The 21793-nt window shown below is 47.7% G+C and overlaps 1 protein-coding gene and 1 non-coding gene across 2 annotated transcripts in view; both read right to left on the bottom strand.

Annotated features, from left to right (window-relative positions):
* Window positions 1-21137, bottom strand: part of LHFPL2 (LHFPL tetraspan subfamily member 2) — a 156708-nt gene extending 135571 nt beyond the window's left edge. Inside the window, exons 1-2 of the mRNA XM_044266555.1 lie at window positions 20894-21137; window positions 4865-4938 (exon numbers count right to left, since the gene is read on the bottom strand). The gene's annotated coding sequence lies outside the window, so the exon portion shown is untranslated. The remainder of the gene's footprint in view (window positions 1-4864; window positions 4939-20893) is intronic.
* On the bottom strand, window positions 6704-6805 carry LOC122898270. The gene has a single exon (XR_006382944.1). It is a non-coding gene; the product is annotated as a U6 spliceosomal RNA (small nuclear RNA).
* Window positions 21138-21793: the final 656 nt, after the last annotated feature.

Below are 21793 nucleotides of genomic sequence, written 5' to 3'. Positions count from 1 at the left end.
AGAAGAAGGCGATCAGACATGAGACAGAGTATGAATGAAGAGCGACATGGGAAGAGCTGGGCCCCAGAAATAAACCAGTGAGCAGCAGCGATGTGGACACTTGATGGCACTGTCCTTCCTTATCATACACCTGGGCATTCCAGAAGTTGACTCAACATTTCATGACTGTGTCAGATACACAAATCACCCTCCCCATCCGCCCCTCTCCCAACTCGCCCAGTGCCACCCTGCCTTGCCCTGCCCTGCCCACCCTGGTCACTTCACTCCCCTTCCGAAAGAAACCAGGCTGCCTTGGGGAATGGTGCCAGCTGTGACTGGTGCAGAGAACTATCTATTAACCACTACTTTTCTCTTCCTTCTCTTGGAACAACCTTTATCACTATCTTCTTCCTCCTCTCTCCTCTGTTTCTTCAATAATGATCACAGAGAACCTAATTTGCAAGTTAGAAGCCCAGGATAGAATCCCAGCTCCCCTACTGCCCTTTGGGAAACCAAGAATGAGTCCCAGAACTTCTCTCCATCCACATGCGAAGGGATCCACGCCTACCGAGCAGGGCTCTAGGAAGTGGCAGACATGAACATACGCTAGGGACAGAACAGCACTAAGCAAACAGAAGGCACAGCTCTCCCTTTCTTGCCAAATCCCCACTGTAAGATTTAACACTTGGAACAATGCTCAGCTTAAAGGAATGTGATGACCATCAGGCTCCAAATAAATCACATCAAGGGTGACTGGCCAGCCTTCCCAGAAGTAAAAGACATGATCCCAATTCTAAAGGAGCTCTCTTGTCTGGTGGATTCCCCTCTTTTCAGTGTGAATGCCATGATCCTGAGGAACTGGCAGAGAGCTCTGTAGGGACACCGACCAACTGCTTTAAGTCACTAACTCTAGCGTAGAGCAGGGAAAGCTATGTTCCTGCCCAGAACAGTGACTGTGCCTCCCCAAGCCCTCCCCTGGTCCATGGAAATGCAACTGTAGGGCCACTGGCAGGCAACAGGCCAGAGCTCCTGGGGCCCTGCTGCTCCACCCCCAAGGGCCATCTCACCGTGATAAAGACCTCAAAAGGGCTAATGAAATTATCTCCTCTGCCTTTTATTCCTCAGTAACAACCACAAAATTAGACGAAATGACCCCCTGCTCCTCCAATTTAAGGCCTATTTTATGACCTCCAACCCCAATTCTCTCTCTTTTAAACGGATATAAGACCCTGAAGACCCACAAGCCAATGGGATTAGTAACTAACAGCTCCCTCCTCCAGGCGGGTTCTCCAGAGGGTGATACTCCTTCCCCCAGGGTGGGGTCACGATCAGTTCAATCTTCATGCTTCAGAGACAGCCCCTTTGAACAAGATCAGATGTTTCTCCACCCCGGCCTGGTGCTCTGCTCAAAGGAGCAGCAGCCCCTTCTCAGTCATGGCATTAATGTCAACTCAGCCAGAAAAGCAAAGGCAAAAGGAAAAGGTCAGCATGGTTAATTGTCCACCAGGCTCAGATGCAGGCCCCCTCAAACCAGCACCTTGGGAGGGCTCATCACCCCCATAAAATGTGAAGTGCACTTTGAACCCAAGAACAAGGAGAATGAGGACTATTTACCCCGGCCTGCTGGGCTGCAATGGGAGCTTGGGCTATTTGTTTTCTTTTCCAGTTTGCGACCAGAAAGGGGAGAAGGACACCCGGCAGCAACCCTAGGCAGGCAGGGGGAAAGGGCAGGGAGGTGAGCACCAGGCATGGCTGTCAGGAAATAAAAGAGAGAAGAGATAAGCATCAACAGAGGTGGGCTGAAGGGAGCCAGGCAGGGGTCTGTCCAGCTTTGAAAAAGGGATTTGAGAGAACAGGATTCCAGAAGCCTCGGAAACTGTGCCATGTAAGAAATGCTTTCAAGAGAAATGGAAACATTTAAAATGCACCGTATTTACTCTTCACCATTAAAAGAGAATGAAAGAGCTTCCTCTCCTATTTGGGAAAGTTATTTTTATTAACTAGTTACCCGAAGGCCTCCTTCCACCTCGGGTCCATAATTGTAAGAAGATGCTGAGGAACAGGACACATCCATTTCTTAATTGGCAGGCGAGAATTCTACCACTGAACCACCAATGTGCCATTTCTTAACTGGAAGAGGACAGGAGAGTGATCACAAAAACAGTCCCTTCATAAAGGAGAAGTCCAAGAGCTTCTATTTACAAGCAAGTCATCCTGGAAACTACTTATAAGTTATCTTGAAATCAACAACAAACACCCACAGTGGATAAGACAAACCAGCCAACAAACCACAGCTGACAAGTCACCTGATCAAAGCACAAAGTGGCTCCTAAATAACGCATTGACTGTGCCCTGGACATGGAAAAAAAAAGCAAACTCCCCCTCCCAGAGCTGTCAATTCCTGGGTACAGCTTTGCAATGAAACTTGAAAGCCTATATTGGAGACTTTGCTTCTTCCTTAAGAAGAAGAAAAGATAAAGGTTTCACCTGAAAAACAAACAAACAAAAACCCCAGATACCTGAGGGGAGATGGGCCATTTCTTTTCTGTGTTCTCTAGAACCACATGCAGTCTGGGTTCCCTGCCATTTCAGCAAGAAAGGACAAGGTCAATCCCCGCCCACTAATGACACTGGGGCCTGAGACCGGCGGCACAGTTGCTGTGTCCGCTTGTTGCCTTTGCTCTGATGGCTCCCAAGTGTCTACCCTGGACACAAGGGGCCCATGCTGGACAGAGTCTTTGGATCAAGGCCAACACACCAAAATGGCTATATTAAACACACACAGAAACACACACACAGGCCCTGATATACAAATTCTGCTGAGGCACCAGCAGGCCCATCTTTAGAAACAGTAAACATTCCATGAAAGAAGAACCACCCCTCCCCCATCCCAAACAAAGTTCAGAAGCTCTAAGAAAATCCAGGAACTGTATCACTTCTTGGGCTACTGAAAATGATGTGGGGTGGTCAAAGTTTGACTAGGGAAAGCTAGTGAATTGTGTCTGGATGCAAACCTCTGTGTGCCTGTGCCGCATGGAAGAGGACCAGCTCAGGAGAAGCTGCTAATGCTTACCAATTGGTAAGCACTCCCCATGTATTTGGCAGCATAAAAACCAGACACACAGCCACCATCTTGCATATGGCCTCTGCAGGAATAGTGTAGAACACAACAGGCAATAATATCTCAAATTCCAAAACCTAAAAAGCTAAAATTCACTCATATCTTACCATCTGGGCTTTTAAACTGCAATTAATTTCCTTAATTTATTCTTCAAGTATGATAGACAAACTGGCTTCCATGGAGACTGCAAATTCCTGGGCAAAGCTCAAGTCCTCACTCTACCCAAGCCCCAGGAAATTTTAAGAACATGAAAAAGGTCAGCTGAGATTCAGACTTCTTGGGCTGCCTTGTCTTTCACTAAATTCTTGCACGCAGCTGTGTATCTGGGGCTCAGCACCAGGTAAAAGAAACCACAGCTGTGTGACTGCTTTTATGTGCGACTCATCGACCAGGACCTCTACTAGGAATGCAGAAACCAGAAGAAGACTCCTTTCTTTTTGCTTCAGTGCTCCACACACCTCACCAGAGTAGCTGAAAAGGCCAAACGATGAGTAGTGTTCTTGGGGAGGCAGGAGAGGAAGGGAACAGCAAAGACTCAAAACCATATTCTCCTGTGTGAAGACCCAGGTCCCATGCTGGTTTCAATACTCCGTGAACCACCAGCCTGGGGGCCGCTACTCCCAATACCCAGGGTCAAACAAAACAGCATCAAGCCAATCAGCCCACATCTCAAAGAACCCATCCTGCGGAGAAGTTTGGGAAAGACAGATGCAATGACTTAAGGTTTTTGCGAACCTTATTTAAACCTCAACTGTGTTTTAAGAGCAATTGCTCAAATCACTCAGAAATATTTTTATTTCGTCTTGGTTGTAAACTGGGCAAGTCTCTTATTTGCTCCCTTACCGCCTACACATTTAGACACATGTTCAGTGCTGGGACTGACCACGGCTCCCGGGATCTAGCTGACCATAGTCTCTCCCAAGGCAGCCAGGAGGGCTGGCTGCTCATGGTCACAGGCTGTCATTTAGCACCTCAGTGCTCCATGACCTAGCTCCACTTATTATTCCATAGAAAGACGATGACATGAAAACGCCTTTTCGTTGCGGGAGGAATCTAAACTCCTATTGACTTATTATGGTAAATTCTCAATTATACATGGTCATATGAGCAAAGAGGCACTCTACAAATCATTTAATTGGCTTAGAAATACATTATGATGTTTTTGTCACCAAGAATGTTTTCTTCATCAAACATATTTATTCATTTATTGAAAGTCTGCTCCATGCCAGGAAACAGGCTAGGTGGGAGATGGCAGCAAAGGAACTCACAGACTAGAGGGAGAAGTTGTGCACGAACAAATACATCCAGCTCACAGGGTGAGCAAGAGCGCTGTGTGAGCAGACAGGCTGTGTTTGGTTCTGCTGTAAAGCCGAGAGGAAAGGCTAGACTCCAACAAGCCTCTCGCTGAAACAGTCTGATCAATAACATATGATATTTGGGCTGGGTCTTAAATGAGGGAAAATAATTCTAAAGGACCAAACTCCCATGGACTGCAGAAGGGAGCCCTGCTCAAAGTAAAAAATGTTGGTAATGAGAAGGCCAGCAATGCCCAGGAGAAAGCCAGCCAAGTAAACACCTTCGCCCTTCAATTCCCCACAGGGGCAGGGGACCACTTTTCTTACAGGACCACACCTTTCTTACAGGAAATGTCACCCTACATAGAGGATTTTCTTTTTAATGAATGAGAACTCTGGGTGGTTATCAGAGCACATCATCAGGACCAGAGTTTGCCTACATCCCACCTGAGCGCGAGCAGGTCTTTACCTGTGTGAGTGCTCTGTAACAAGAGGCAAAATCATAAGCCAGCTGTGAATTCAAGAGTCTGCTTCCCCGCCGACCTGAAAAACAATAAGAAAGGGCCATTTTGGTTAATCTGGAACAAGCAGTCTTTTAATGCGCTCAGGAAAGGCCTGCAGACCACGCCTAGGCTCCTTGGTCTCAAAGCAGAAAGTCTGGCCAGGAAGGGGGGTTGGGTCAGGGAGCCCTGGGTTAGAATCCCAGTGCTGGAACTCAGTGACAGGGTAACTGTAAGCCAGGTAGGTACTTAACCTACCTTTGCCTCAGTTTCCTCCCCTGCAGTACCCTTCTCACTGAACCACCATGCCATGCCCAGAGTCACATGACTGAGCACATGATGGGTTGGCGGCCCTCTGGGAGCTTACAATCCAGAGAGACACAGACAGACACAGCGAGTAATCAGGACCCTGATGCAGCTGATAAGAGGCAAGTAAGAAAAAGACAAGGTGATGTGAAGCCTTTACGGAAGTACTAGCTGGTCCCAGAAGGGTCAAAGGGAGCTCCCCAGAGCAGTGATGGCCAAGCTGAGGTCTGACAAGCAGGAGTTGGCCAGACTAAGAGGACAAGCAAATAGCCTGCCTGACAGACGCACCAGCCAAGTTGGATGCTCTTGAAGCAGGAAGAATAGAGTGAGCTCTCCCAAAAAAGGGGGTAATGAGCACTGGAGTATTTCAGGGGCCAAGAGGAAGACTGACAAGACACGAAGCTATAAAGGGAGGGAATCACAAAAGGCCCTGCAGCCATTCTAGGAGAGTCTGGACTTTACCTCAAGGCCAATGGCACCACTATGAAGGGTCTTACAGAGGAGAGAAGCATGGTCCAGGAACACCACAGAAAAGAAGGTATTAAAGGAGGTCATGGGAGTCCCACTGATTGAGAATCCCCTGAATGCCACCTCGCTGGCCTGTTTGCAGAGGACTGAGAGAGATGGCTCCAGGCTGGGGTCCCCCTGGCACTCCAGGCAGACCACGGCTTCCCCATTACTGGCTCCTCCAGCACGGGGCCATTACCCAGAGGCAGACACCGCAATGGGAGTGGAGCCTGCCTGTCCCAACACAACCTCCAGAAGGTCAAGGCGTGCCTGGTGTTCCTGTGGTTCTCAAAGTGTCCCCCCAGACTAGCAGCATCAGCATCAACTGGGAATGTGTTAGAAATCCAGATTCTCAGCCCACCCTAGACCTAGCAACTCAGAATCTCTGAGGGTAGGGCCCAGCCATGTGTGTTATTAAAAGCTCTCCAGGGGGCGCCTGGGTGGCTCAGTGGGTTAAAGCCTCTGCTTTCGGCTCTGGTCATGATCCCAGAGTCCTGGGATTGAGCCCCACATCGGGCTCTCTGCTCAGCAGGGAGCCTGCTTCCTCCTCTCTCTGCCTCCCTCTCTGCATACTTGTGATCTCTCTGTCAAATAAATAAATAAAATCTTAAAAAAAAAAAAAAAAGAAGCCCTCCAGGTGATCCAGATGCTCTAAATGGGGGCAGTGCCAGGAGTGGGGTTGGGGAGGGTGCAGAGTACGGAAGAGCTGGCCTGGCCTATTACCTATGGTGTCCATTTTTGTTCTCATGAAAATGCCCATCCTTGTTGATGCTCAGAACTCCTCCCAGCCCTGCAGATTGATGGGTAGAGAGCCCAGGGCCCAACACTGCAGGAAGATTTCACTTCCCCAAGAAACATTCATCTTTATTTCTTTAAAGACTTTTTATTTTTAAGTAATCTCTGCACCCAGTGTGAGGCTCAAACTCACAACTCCAAGATCAAGACCCGCATGCTCTTCCAACTGAGCCAGCCAGGCACCCTTCATCCATTCATTTTTAAATATTGAATGCTTCACAGATTTGTCTGTCATCCTTGCCACAGGGCCATGCTTATCTCTGTATTGTCCCAACTTTATTTTACTTTTTTTTTTTTTAAGATTTTATTTATTTGAGAGGGAGAGGAAAGATAGTGAGAGAGAACACAAGCAGGGAGGAGAGGGAAAAGCAGGCTCCCCCCTCTGCAGGGAGCCAAATGAGGGGCTCGATCCTAGGACCCTGGGATCATGACCTGAGCCGAAGGCAGATGCTTAACCGACCAAGCCACCTAGGCACCCCTGTGTGATTCCAATTTTAGTGTATGAGCCACTGAAGCAAGCACACACTTCTTCTCTCAGACAATAACTTTCCTCCCACCTAGATATAAAATCTGACTACTCGAGAAAAGAAACAGGCCATCCAGAAAGCTCCACGTGGTTTTATGAGAGGGTCAAGTTTCTTCCTGGAGTGTGGAGCACCCTCTGTGGTTACAGAGATGCCAAGGCCCAGGAGCCGTCAAGTCATTCGGGGTTGAGAATAGCTCGCTTCAGCTGCCTCTCACTTTGAATATCTGTCTTCTTTCTCTAAGCAAGAAAAAATTACCGCCCCCCAAAAAAAGCATATTTCTGTAAAGAGCAGGTAAAACCTCACATTGTTTCTATAGTTCTCACTTGCCTTTACAAAAGGGGGAAAATGGGGTCCAAAACATAAAAACAGTATTCGGTCGGATCAAGACAGATCATGGTGACACAATGCACACCCCAACCGCTTCCAGATTTGACTCAGCTTCCAGAGTATTGCTCTCTTGGCCAAGCCACAGAGAGGGTGGCCGAGCTGCAGGATCTCCTAGCAGGTCCACACACCCACGTAGACCAGGGGCACAAGCAGGGCCGCAGATATCCCTAGCGCCCTCCCTAGACTGCACCCCAAACCTGCAGAGTCTCCCCACCCGCTCTGGGCATGTGAGGTCCACACCTTCTAGAGGCCTCTACACGACCCACGTGGCTTATCCACCCCGCACTGGGCACCTCACTACCCACAAGAGAGACAACGACTGCTCTGCCATCTCCAGACTGTCGGCTCCCTGAGGGGTTCAGTAAGCTTGTGCTGCATAAATGACTGAACATGGAGACTCTCCTAGAATAAGAATTTCAGGCCTAGATTCACCCCCTTACCTTCTCTAGCCCCAACAGGTAAAATGACTTGTCCAAGGTCACAGAGCAAGCGCATAGTCACACCACGGAACGGAGGGTGGGGCGGGAAGAAATGGTTCTCGGTGTTTTACAACAGTCACAGGCTGTGTGTTCCCACCTCTCCTGGGTACCAGCAAACCAGTACCCCTTGAAGACAAAGGTATTTTATTTGTAATAGAATGGATTCGTTTTCTGTGTGTTTTATCTGAAGACCCTGCCCAAGAACATGAGGAACACCTTGTGAATCTTAGAAGTAGGAGCACTAAGCTCAATTGGAAAGACAGGGAAAAAAACTAAAAAAAAAAAAAACAAAACCAGCCATCAGTGAAGGTGTGGGTTGGTCTTCAAAAAAATTTCCAGGGCGCCTGGGTGGCTCAGTGGGTTAAGCCGCTGCCTTCGGCTCAGGTCATGATCTCAGGGTCCTGGGATCGAGTCCCGCATCGGGCTCTCTGCTTGGCAGGGAGCCTGCTTCCTCCTCTCTCTCTCTGCCTGCCTCTCTGCCTACTTGTAATCTTTCTGTCAAATAAATAAATAAAATCTTTAAAAAAAAAAAAAAAATATATATATATATATATATATATCTTTAAAAAAAAAAAAGAATTTCCAGAGTTCTGGTCCCTGGGATGTACTTCTTGATCACTTCCCTATCAGTTCAGTCTTACTCAGCCAATAGGGGCAAATGTAATCTCCCAACCCATCATCATACTATTCTGAAAACACACTATACCACTCAAACAAGCTTTGGCTTCGGTAATAGGATGTCCAAGTTCAGAGTTCAGCCAGGAGCTTCGCAGATAAGAGAGAGAAAGCAGGCACTAACACACACTTTCTTTCTTTTTTTTTTTTTTTTAAAGATTTTATTTATTTGACAGAGAGATCACAAGTAGGCAGAGAGAGAGAGAGGAGGAAGCAGGCTCCCTGCTGAGCAGAGAGCCCGACGTGAGGCTCGATCCCAGGACCCTGAGATCATGACCTGAACTGAAGGCAGAGGCCTTAACCCGCTGAGCCACCCAGGCGCCCCCTAACACACACTTTCTAAGTGGCACAGCCTCTCAGAAGAGTCAAGCCCTTCTCAGAACAGACTAGGAAAAAAGCCCCTACACAGGAAGTTCTCTCCTACTGGCCAAGTTCACCTGTTAAGCAGGTACAGAACCTAAATCATTTCCTCAGCTTTTCTCTCAAAATCAAACAGACTTATAAAAAAGAGCAAAATAATCCCAAGTACAATTATAATGTTTAATCTTAATTTTCTTAAATAAACCACCCAGCTTTTCATCACAACTGGTCAAGTGTATGTGAAATATGCCACACACATCATCAAGGCTCTCCAAGTCCCCGAACACACATACACACACATGGGGGCTCTCTGAGTCCCCCGCACACACATACACACACACACAAAGTGAACGAGAACCAGTTCTGCCCACTGCACTCCCAGCTCACTGTGGCCCTTGGTGAGCGGCCCCACACACCTCCTCACATACCTGTTGCCTCTAGCCATCCCCTGTGGCACTGCTCTCCTCGTCCAGGCCCCACACTTCACCCCATCAAGTCAGAGTCCACTCTCCCCCGATCCCAGCCAACTGCTTTTGAGAAGCATTTTACGAAATTATTCCTATGAAGGTACAAATAAAAAATGTATTCCCTGTTCTATAGATGCTTACGTGTTGAAGAAGAGGTTTAAAGAGAATTTCTCCAGTGATAAAATTTTAGGCACAAGAGTTAAGTGAATTCCAAATTATTTTTTTTAACTTTTAATAGACTAGCTTATGACTTGCACTCAGCAGTTCCTGGGGACTTTGATGCTGTCATACATAATTGCAGACAGAGCTGCAATCTTCTTCATCTCAGTGACCATGGTTAACACCCCGATAAGGATGTCCCTGCCAGATTACAGGTGTTCCTGTCAGGAAATCACTAATAATTAAGTGTGGTTCAAATAACCACACATCTCTGGCATGAAGCCTGCTTCTAATTCAGTTTCTGATGGAAATGTAACACTATGAGAATCACCAGGGAAGAACCCTTTCTCCATCCCTCCAATCCCATCACAGCAACCATTTCCTACTTCACCCACTTCATAAACTGACTTGGTCCCTCCGGTGGGGCTGAGAGGAACCCTGCATTTGTAGACAGGGAGGTCAATGTCAATAGAATGATATGGAAAGCCCAACTCCTCAATCTGTCAGCTTACCTGGATCAGAACCAAACTGGTCTGTGGAGGATGAGGGGTCCTTCCTCATCCATGTCTAGTCAGCATTTATTTAGAAAGGGGACACTATTATCCCCAGCTGTCTGTCTAAACCAAAGTGGGAGAGGGTGTGGGAAAAGTCAGCTGCAGGACATTCCTTAGACTTCTCCACAGAGGTCCAAAGCTTAGAGCCTAGTATTTCCAAGAAGGCCCAAAAGTGTTTAATAGTCAGTGTCTATAAAACCTTCCTAAAAATAACAGCCGCACAGAACTCATGTCTTATGTTGTTCAAAAAGGGCTCTTTCATTTGGTCCCATCCAAGATAAGGGTCTCTCTGTAAAAATGAAGCATGTGTCAAGATAAAAATTGAAGTGATTCCATGGGACAGAAACCAGTACCCAAGAGGCCAAGAAAAGAACATGTAAGGGTGTCCCTCAGACATGGTCAACATCACAGGCTCAGAAGGATGGGTTTCTAAATCAATGTTTCTCTACACTGTTGTTTCTAGAAACTGCCTGACCATAAGAACTACCTAGAAGCTTGTTTAAAAACATACAGATCCCAGGACCCTCTCCAGTCTTATAAAGTTAAAACTTCAGAGGAGGGGTATATACCTAAACTACATCAGAAGCAGGCTTCATGCCAGGGGGAGAAGTCCCTAGTTGGAGCCTTCTATCCAGTTAAAATTATAAATATAAATAAAATTATAAAATATAGGGACACCTGAGTGGCTCAGTCTATTAAGCATCTGCCTTCGGCTCAGGTCATGATCTCAGAGATCAGGCCTGCATCTGCTTCTCCTCCCTCTGGCCCTCCCCTGCCTTGTGCTCACTCTCCCTCTCAAATAAGTAAAATCTTTTTACAAAATTATGAAATATAGGGGCACCTGAGTGGTTCAGTCGCTTAAGCAGCGACCCTTGGTGTCTGCTCAGGTTGTTATCTCAAGGGTGGTGTGATCAAGCCCGGCCAAAGGCTCCACCCTCAGTAGGGAATCTGCTTGAAGATATGCTCCCTCTGTCCCTGTCCCAACATGCGTTCGCACATGTGCGTGCTTGCTTCCTCTCACTCTCTCATGCGTACGCGCACTTTCTCTCTCTCCCATAAATAAATAAACATTTAAATAAATAAAGTTATGGAATACAGTCAACATGTAATGGGGAAATCAATTTAACTAAAACTTAGCAGAAATAAAACCTGCCCTTTAGGTTAATCATATCCCACCTAAAGGACTAAAGGAAATACTACACAGCTGCTCCTGGTGGTCATTACAGACCCTAATGGAATGAGGAGGCTGAGGGCCTTCACTCTCATCCCAATACAGACCAGCTCTAAGTAGCAGGCAACCCGTGCAAAGTCAGACCCCACAGGTGCCTCTGGTTACCAGACTTTACAGGTTTCAACCGCCAGCTGACTAGCTCATAGTCTTATTCAGGTCCCAACATTGTGTGAGGCCTGGCTATTCAGAGTGTTTTCCACAGAACCATCAGCATCAACGTGGCAGGAAGCAGCTAGAGATACAGAATCCCAGGCCCCACCCAGGCCTGCTGAAGCAGAATCTGCATTGTAACAAGATCCAAGGGATTCTTGTGCTCACTGACGTTTGGGGGTGCCAGTGTAAGACTTTCATCCCCACCTGTGGGACACCCAGATCATCAGCCTACCCTCTAACACTCCAGACTCTCGGAGGCCTTCTCCCCCACACTTTTGTCAGTCTTGGTTTGTCCTGGGACCAAATCACCATCAGCAGGGTACAAAACTAGCTGGTAATCCAAAACCCAACTTTTGGGAGTTAGAAAGAGACAATAAGAACTGATAATCTCCTACATTCTTGTCTCGATCTTATATTCCTTAGAAGGCTGAAATACGGACCCTGTGACTAAAAATCAATAGAGACAATCCAAAGTCCAACAATACCATGGAACGCTGACTCTCTTGGTTCCAACACAGTGTTAATGAGGGCAAGGTCACAAGTATTAGTAGGCTCCTCTATTCATTGGCACAGATGCCAGCCCTCTACCCCCTGGCCACCTACAAAGGCTGACACACCCCTGGATACTAAGAGCACTCAGAAGAATGACAAGGGGAGGCTTAGCAGAGTGGCACCACTGAGTGACTCAAAGAACTTCAGGGACTGGTGAGCAGAATGTATTGCAGAAGACAACATGCAGCCCAGAGGGATGGCTGCCATGACAGATGACCAGGTCAGAATTCAAATTATCTGGACAGAAACGGGAAGTCCCACGGCCAACCTTTAAAAAAAAAAAAAAAAAAAAAAAAAAACTCACACATATATAGAAGCAAGAGGAAATCTAACCTGGCACTTCTCATTCCAAAAAATTTTCAAAACCTGCCAGTTGTGTTGACTAAAGTGGGTGCCAAGAAAGCTCACATAGTCTTAGGGTCCATGAGTCTAGTTTCTGGACCAAGGATGCAGCAGTCCTTCTGCAGCAAAGCTCATCCGACTATCCTCAGCAGTCCCCCAACCACTTATCCGCACAGGTGACCCCACAACTGCCGCACTTTTTCATCACCACCATCACTTGGGTTCTTGTAATTGAGTGTGGCCTCTGTACCTGGCTACAGCTCTTTCAGGCTTTGGGTTATAGTTAGGACATTCCACGCATCGGCCTGGCTCCCTTTGATGCTGCCCTTTCTTTACTAATGGAGAAAAAAAGTACAGACCTCAGCACAAACTGAAAAAAAATACATAGGCAGACCAGCACGCTCATTTACCAACAGAATTCAGATCAAAAAGACCCCGTCACCTGTTTAAGCCAGTGCACTATGCTACAGAGTACAGGATAAATCCATGCAGAATTAGTAATTAGGGGGCAAATTATGAGCTCCCAATTCAGAAAAACCTTGAAATGACTACTATAAAAATGAGCAAACGACAGAGTATGCGTATCTGTTTATACATACTTCTCTATGCCAGATCATCTTCTGGGAATAGACAGCCATTTAAAAAACTGGATGGAATTTTAGGCTGTTTTTAAAGTTGTGACCCAGGTTTTTCTTAAGTGTCTATATTGAATACCCAAGTGGTATACATTTATGAAGACAAAAAGGCTATTTCCTGCGAAGTTTGCAGATCCCAGACTACCCAATCCATTATTTTTTTTTAATTATTTGGCATTGTATCAGGCAAGTCCTTGAGTTTTTTCTTTCTTTTAGATTTTATTTGTTTATTTGACAGACAGAGGTCACAAGTAGACAGAGAAGCAGGCAGAGAGAGAGAGAGAGAGAGAGAGAGGGAAGCAGGCTCCCCGCCGAGCAGAGAGCCTGACGCAGGACTCGATCCCAGGACCCCGAGATCACGACCCGAGCCGAAGGCAGCAGCTCAACCCACTGAGCCACCCAGGCGCCCCCCAATCCATTATTTTTAATTTCAGAAAATTTTGTCTCCGTAGGCAAGGGAAAAAAGTTTTAAAAATTTAAGAGGTTAATTTGCCCTAAATAAGTGTCTGCCATGTACCACTTACCTCAACATGAAAAGAACCATCCTTCAACAACTGGCTAACTGCCTGAGAACTGGAACACAACATGTGAAATTCGGCCCAACTGCAGCCTGCCCCAGGAGAAAGGAAGCTTGAACTCCAGGTGCCCTTGACAACACAGCTCAATGTGGAAAGAAAGAAAATGCTGAACAATAGAACCAGTAGAGGAAAAAGAGCCCCTCTAATTTTCCAGGCATGCGGAGAGGTTGCTGCTGAAGAAGTATTTAAGATCTCACTGCTGGGCTGGGTTCTAATGAACACTGAAACAATTTTTAAAAAAGAAAGAAACCTAACATATCGGTAGAGTACATATTTAATTGATTACTTTTCAGATTTAATTCAAAAGTCCTGATCAATTAGAAAGACATTTACATGCTTAGCTACGTAAGTGAAATACCTCTCAAATCACATTTACAATGTTCAGGAAAACATGGAAAATATAGGGTCAGGAATGGGTTCTTGCCTAGAGTTCAGAGGAAGCTGCCCCACTCTGGCTGGGGGGAGGGGGGTCACAGCACCCAAGCTTGGTTGTATTCCCAGCCTCCCACTATGGGAGGTGTTTACCATAAACAGGAATTGCAATTCCTTTTTAAAGCAGAAACCTGCTTTATTACAGATGCATCACATATTTAGGATGTACAGTGCTGTGGCCAAAACTATTTGCACAAGCACACACACCCACCAACTGTTCTGCTCTGATTTTAAAAGTAACATGCTATTTACAGAAAGCCTGAAAAATAGGAGAATAAAGAAAATAACTGGTCACTTTTAATCGTACTAGCCCAACACGAGCAGTCAAAAGTTCAGTCTCCATCCTTCCAGACTGTTTACGGCTGCCAGCTTTCCTTTCCGTGGCACCCCGGTTAAGCAGGCAAGCGTGAGGGGAGGTGTTCTTGCTGGTTACACAGCCTGACAATGGTTAGTAATCCCTGCTGGTCTTACCCTAAATCCACAGCAGTAAGGGGAGTCACAGTGTGCACAGATCAAACAGCATGCCTGCAATTTAACAGGCATTCACTGGGGTCTATTTTGCACACTTTTAATTATTCCACAAATGAATGAAATTCAAATTAACAACAATAGCCCTCGAGGGCCATATGGTAACTTCAAAAAAGAAGGCAGATAAGCCTCTCCTTCGTAGACATGAAAACAAACCTTAGTCATCCCAGTACAAGTTCTCAAGACACCTACAGATTCGGAGCCTCCGTCCTGTGTCACAGACGGCGGCCTCCTCACCGCGTCCTCACACGGACGCCTCTCTAAGGGAAGAAAATTCGTGTTGCGAGAAAGGGTGTATGGAACAACCGACCTGGAACCACAAGCATGTGTGCAGCTCCCTTCCAGACATCCAGCGATCCCTGTAAGCCTGTGCACTTGTAGGATGAGAGATATTCAGCCCACATGGAAATATCCTTAGTTCCATAGACAGGGAGTGCTTTAAAGGCCCCTTATTTACTGTTGCTCACACCTGAGCTTCATATTACTAGCTTGGGCTGCAAATCCTCAGAGTGTTACCCTGAAGTTGCCAAAAGCCAGGAAACCTGGTGACGCCTCATGAACTCTTCTCTGTCCATATACAAGAAACAAGCAAAGTACTGCTTTTCTCACTAAAGTCACTTCAGTAGGTGTTAAACACTATTTGTTATGGACCTGCTAAAACCCTCAATAGTCTTCATTCAAACACCATAACTGACTACAGAATTCAGTACTTAATGTTTTAGAAACCACATGAAGATCTTAAAAGCTAGTTTGGCTGCACTATCCTCAAAGGAACCTCAAAAATTCACCCAAGTAAACACCTCAGAAATCTTACTTAATTTTGACTAAAATATTTTTTAAATACTCTCCAAAGCACCACTTAATCAACAAACATGGGATTAAATCCAAATCAGAACAAAGCCACAGGAGGAAAAGTCAAAATACAGTGAGGTTCTCCTTTCTTACCTGGCCAAGTCTCAGAGTCAGAGTTGGGTACTTCTCTTGACCTAGCTAAGGGTATTACAGTTTAACTAAGAAAATGTGCAGATGACACTCCTCTTTAACTGTATTTGGTATTTTCTAGATGCACACAAAACTACTTTCTCAGCAAGTAAATGTCATCTTGCATTTTCTGAAATACAACACACACCTGTGTAATAGTCGGTCGGAGCAGCAATAACAAAATACCATAGACTGGGTGACTTCAGCAGCATTTCTTTCTCACTATTCTGGAGGTTGTGAGTCCAAGATCAAGGCACTGTCAGGTTTGGTTCCTGTTCCAGGCTTGCAGATGGCAGCCTTCTCTGTGGTGGAAAGGGAGCTCACAGGTGCTTTGGTCTAGCTTTCTCACCTCCTGAGGACACTAATCCTCCTAAGGAACTCCACCCACATGACTCATACAAACCTAATCACCTCCTAAAGGCCTAACCTCTAAATACTACCACACTAGAGATCAGGGTTTCCACATATGAATTTGGGGGGGGGGGGGTGCGCGCGCGCGCTGGGGGAGGGGAGGTAATCAATTTTACATCCTAGCTATTAAGTTATACATTACACTTAATAGCTAGTTATATACATCCTAGCTATTAAATATGTTCAGAGCCATTCTACATCTATTCCTCTTAATTATTTCAGGTCAAAATAACATAAACAGATCTACCATGTATGTAAAATAACACCAGTAAGAGACTGGTCATTTAAGGCCAAGGTCAAGAGCCTGACTATCCCCAGTTAGGCCTGCTGAAAGGATAAAAGGGAAAAATTCAGTTACAAGGACACCAATTACTGTCACCTGGAGCACTATTTAATAAACCTCCACCAACCAGGCAACCACTTGCCACTACTATAAAAACAACTCCCTCTTTCATCTCTAGCTCCAGACCTCTCTTCCTGCTTGTGTCTCCAGCTCTCTGTTGGGCATCTCCCCATGGAAGGCTCACAGTTCAGTCTGGGGTTCAGCTGAGCTCATTAGTCCTCACTGTCTCCTCAGACTGAGGGTCCCCACAGCTGCTTACCTCAGTGAATGGTCAGTCTCACTAAGTGCCCACACCTAAAAGATGACCAAGGAAGGGTGACCCATCTCTCCCGGCCTCCTCCCTCCTCTCCCCTTCTTCTCCAAATTCCTCATGGATTCCTGCACTAGCCTCCCAACTCATCTTCGGTCCCTATTCTGGTCTCCTTGTCACCCTGCCCACGTCACAGCCACCAAGTTCTTCTAAAGCACAATAAAGCAAGTCAACTACCCGCTGCAAATTCTCCACCATTCAACCAGCTTTGGAGATGAGGTTCAGACTCCTCAGCTCTGCCCTCAACCCCAGTACCCTCGGGGTCTTCCCTATACAACCTTGCCTCCAGTCCACACAACTGCTATCAGAGCCCTGACCATCTTACACCTTTGCAAGTCTCCTAGACCCCAAACATCCAATTATTATTGCATCATGTATTACACTTAGCCAAAAGGCCAAGAAGCGATTACTGCATCATGTATTAATGTTATCTAAAAAGTGATGAAAAAAAGAAAACCTGGAAGGTGCATAAGGAAACAAGTATCCACTTTTCTTTATTCCTTCATTCACGCCTTACACAGCGAGAGAGCAGGAGAGAGCAAGAGAAGTTTTTTAAGTGCCCCACCAGATTCTTCCCTGGACACATCTGGGTTTTATAAGTTGATGATGAAAACTGACCTGTAATTCCTTCTTTGCCTCCCTGAGGCTGAGAAATCTCACCTCTGAGAAAAAAAGTATTTATTTTCATGGCATGTGGCTGTTGGTTCTACTCACCCACTATTCAAACCAGACACAGACTTTTATATATCTGTTCTCCCTTATTCCTACAGAGAACCCACAGGACTGGCTGCCCCTGTCACTGTTATCCACAGACCGATCACTCCCTCTGAGCGGGCGGGCTTGTGGGAGGGAAGCACACCCAGCCAGCTCTCTGCTCTCCTAGCACAGGCTCTTCTAAATAAATTTTAAAAAAAAGAAAGAAAGAAAGAAAGAAAGAAAGAAAAAAGAGAAAAAAGTAGTTTCCTGGGTTTATGGAAGTCCTGTGCACACAAAGTTTGCTTCCCCAACTAGAATGTGTACTCTATAAGAGACAAGGCCTCCTCTTGGTTCTTGCTGTGTTACCAGAGGCCAGAACAGAGACCGCTCCATGGAACAGGCTTCATAAGTATTTGCTGAATGACAGGATAAAAGAATTGGATGAATGAGCAAAGAGGCAGTCCTCCTCAATTAGAAGAGTGACACACAGCTCATTCCCCTGCTCAAGAAAGTGTTTTGCTAAGAATGCCTTTTGTTCACTTTGTGTTAGTTACAACCTTAATAAAAACTGGGCAGTGGGGGCACCTGGGTGGCTCAGAGGGTTAAGCCTCTGCCTTCGGCTCGGGTCATGATCTCAGGGTCCTGGGATCGAGTCCCACATCGGGCTCTCTGATCAGCGGGGAGCCTGCTTCCTCCTCTCTCTCTCTCTGCTTGCCTCTCTACCTGCTTGTGATCTCTGTCTGTCAAATAAATAAAATCTTTAAAACAAAAAACAAAAAACAAAACAAAACAAAAAAAAAAACTGGGCAGTGTATCATTAACCCCAAAGCGGACTTTAAAGTTGCTTTTTGGAAAAAATTCTAGAAATTAGATATTTACTTACTGCTTGTAGCTTTCCAACAGCAGTAAGCATTGAGTAAAACGTTGCTTTTAGGAATCCCCAAGAAGTATACACTTTTGTCCACCACTAAAGTTTTCTTCCCCACCTCAAACAAAATTTGCCTATTTACTTTCATGGGACTGGAAACCTGAGGACCTGCCACAGAGTCAGTGAGGTTGCAACCCATACCTGTGCTCTTGCCCTCGGAGCCACATGGAACTTCTACCACACACTCCCTAGGACTGGAGTCCCAGAGAAGGCTGACCAGAATAGGCCAAAAGGATGCAGCGTGTATGTTCTAGAAAGATCAAGTGTTTCTGTGTGTGGGCTGCCAGAGGGCAGAGGGACAGCCTCAACTCAGGGTCTGCCTTAAGCAACCACAGCTCACTTTCAGGTATACATTCTGACGCTTTGCATGGCTCTGCTTCTTCCAGGGCATTTGAAATAGTTGACAACCAACATTAACATTTTCTGAGCACTCAGGACAAGACATCACCCCAAGCTCTATACAAAAGTAATCCTGGTTAATCTTCAAGATTAGTCTTCGACTTGAACTCTTACTACCACCAATTTATAGATACAGAAACCGAGGCTGAGAGAAATTAAATAACTTGTCCAAAGTTCAGATAGTAAGTAGGATCTCTGGGAACTCAACAGTGCCAATCTGGGTCTCATTTTCACCTATTTTGTCAATTCTTTGCAATAAAGAAGTTGAGAAGCTGTACAAAATGTTCATTAAAAAGGACTATGTACTTTTCCATACATTGTTTTTCTGTCTTCCACTATGGAATTTTCCTTTCTGCCCTGTCCCCTATATGCAGTGAAATCTCTTTAATTAACAAGTCCACACATCTTTGTAGGCAGGTGCCATCAATTCTGAGCCCATCTACATCAATGAACAGTATACATTCCTTTTTCCAGAAGGCACTGCTTTGCTCTCATCTACAAAGATCCTTTTTCCTTCCTAAAGACAAATGACTAGTTCATGTACCATGATTCAAATTACATTTGAGAATGTTCATTTGCAGAGTAATTATTCTTCGAAACTGGACTGCTCCAAAGACAAATGATTCTCCCTCCCCGCCCCTATCATCCCCTGCAACATACCATGTCTTCCCTCCTGGCCTAAAATGTTTGCTGCACCCTTTGCAACCACAACCAGCCACACTACCTGCTCTATATGTGACCACTTAGAAAAAATATTATCATACGGTAATAGTGGTATTACTTCAAACCCCTCAAATATTTCATCAGCATCAGATTTCTGACAGATTAATAACAAACCTGTCACAGTAGGATAGCAAAAAGAAATGAGAGTCTAGGATTTTGTTTCTTTCCGCTACTTTAAAACATTTTATCTTCCCACTAGCATGTGTTCCCTATCTCTTCAATTTTTAAAGAAGTCAGTTTTTAAAAAGACCAGGAGCAAAGAATCAGAAACACCCAGGAAAGGGCCACGCCAAAGTAATTAGCACCCATCCTCGCTTAAACCTGTTGGGGGTGGAGCTCTCAAGCGAGTGAGTGTAGGAAAAGCAACGCGCCCATAATAAACGGTCCTTCGAACTCATAACTCAGGTTTAACTCTCTGGGAGGAGGCTCTAACCGCTCCCCTCCCCCCTCGCACTCATCCCTCTCCTCCCTGTGGCTCAAAAACAGACTGGTCTACACAGGCTACTTGGCGATTGCAAACAGAAGTTGTAGTTTTACATGTGGGTCACTGATGGCAACCTACAACTACGCACACAACCACAGGGAGAAAACGGGAAATACAGGAAATGGCCCGGGGTGGGGGTTGGGGGGGTGGTGAAGATGGGGGTGGGGGATGAGACTTAGTCTTTACTCTCATTTACTCGCACTGAAACAGCTCAAGGACTGTCCTGAAACTCAGGACCCTTCTAGATTAAGAGAAAAGTTAAACGGGATGAAGGAAAATCCTTTTGCTTTTTTCAGTTCAAAGAACACTAGACCGCTGAATGGATGGGGGGAAAACGGGATGAGGGGAAACTTTGTGCCTAAAAACATCCAGAATCACTCAGAGAGTCTTCCCCAGCCCTTGACGCCATCCCATGGGCTCAACCTCCATCCCAGATGTGGTCTTCCCCGCTCCACGCCCACCTCCTCCAGCCCGCACCCCAAATCACTGCGCTGCCCACAAAAATGCAACCCAGATTTGAAAAGCAGCTGACGTCTGTGGCCGGCGTGACCCAACGCCACACACCAAGCCCCACGGGGGCGACCATCGCGAGGCTCCCGAGGCGCCGTACCAAGCGCGCGGAGTTCGGCGCCCGGCTGCGCCCAAATCCGCGGGCCGCGGTGCCCGCGGGAACCGCCGGTCGGAGCCCGCCAGTGGCGGCGGGAGAGCTAGGCTCGCGCCGGCTTCCCGGCAAATTGCCGTTCTAGGAACAATTTTTCCATTTCTGCTGCCGGCGGCGGCGGCGATGAGAGCCGAAGCAGCCGCTTCCTTCCATGCCCAGCATCCGACACCCGTCCCGGTCCCGGGGACTGTCCTCTTCCCTCCCCGTAGGCTCCGGGGGCGCGGGAACCAGGTTCCCGCGCCAGCCGCCGCTCACGCAGCCCGGGCTCCGCCGGCCGCGACGGTCCCGCCAGCGCCGGGGCGGGGTGCTCCCCGCCGGCGCCGCCCGCCCCACCTGGCCGGGGCTTCGGGCTCTCCCTCCCGCAGCGCGCAGGGGGCCCGGCGACTCCAACTCACCCGACCCCGGCTCCGCGTCTCCGGCTCCGAGCTCGCAGCCTTCCCCACGCCGGGGCTTTCCGTTACGCCTCCTCGCAGCTAGCCGCTCGGACAAGGAGGAGGAGGCGGCGGCGAGAGGAGGGGGCAAGGGAGGGGAGAGGAGAGGGTCCCCAGCCGGGGGAGGAGACGAGGCGAGAGCGCCGACCTCGGCGGCCGCCGGCGGGGCTATCAAGGAAGGAGAGAGAGGGGCGGGGGCAGAGAAAGAAAGAAGCCGCGGAGCCTCCCTGCCCAGCACCCGGCCCCACGCCGCTGCCCAGTCACCATCGCCGCCCCAGTCCCGCTTTCGCGCCGGGCGTTCAGGGGGAGGGGTCGGGGCCCCGGGCTCTCCCGGCGCCTGGCGCGGGGCGGGGCGGGGCGGCCGGGGGCGAGGCGGGGGCGGTGGCGGGACAACGAGGCCCGGCCTCCGGAGGGGAGTGTCCTGCGGGGCCAGCGAGGCTGTTGGCGAAAGGGGATCCCCGGGAGGAGGGGCAGAGGCCCGGGGGCTTGGGAGCGGGTCACTGCGCCCGCCCGGCGGCGGCGGCGCCTCCTGAAATCCTGCGGAGAGAACCCCGGCCGGCTTCGGGGAACCTTGGGGGGCAGTTTCGGGCAACTCAGGAGCGCTGAGAATGCACACGGCCCAGGCAGTGAGCGGCGAAGTCGGAGACGGGGGTGATAGGCCAGACTCCTTCCGCGGAGCGCGGGCCCTGGAGCGCCCGAAGCAGCTCCCAGGCCCGGGCCGGAACGGGAAAACGGCGGTCCCGCCAGCCCCCGGAATCGTAAGCGGGAGGATGGGTTTGGGGGCTGCCGGATCCCCATTCTCAGCTTCTCCCGGAGAGGAGGAGGGCTCCAGGCACAAGTTTTTTTGCCCTGTGATTCTTTAGG

Source organism: Neovison vison, chromosome 1, assembly GCF_020171115.1.
Source record: "Neovison vison isolate M4711 chromosome 1, ASM_NN_V1, whole genome shotgun sequence".
Taxonomy (NCBI): domain Eukaryota; kingdom Metazoa; phylum Chordata; class Mammalia; order Carnivora; family Mustelidae; genus Neogale; species Neogale vison.
Note: the sequence above shows the minus strand (reverse complement) of the source record. Positions and strands in the feature narration are given on the sequence as shown.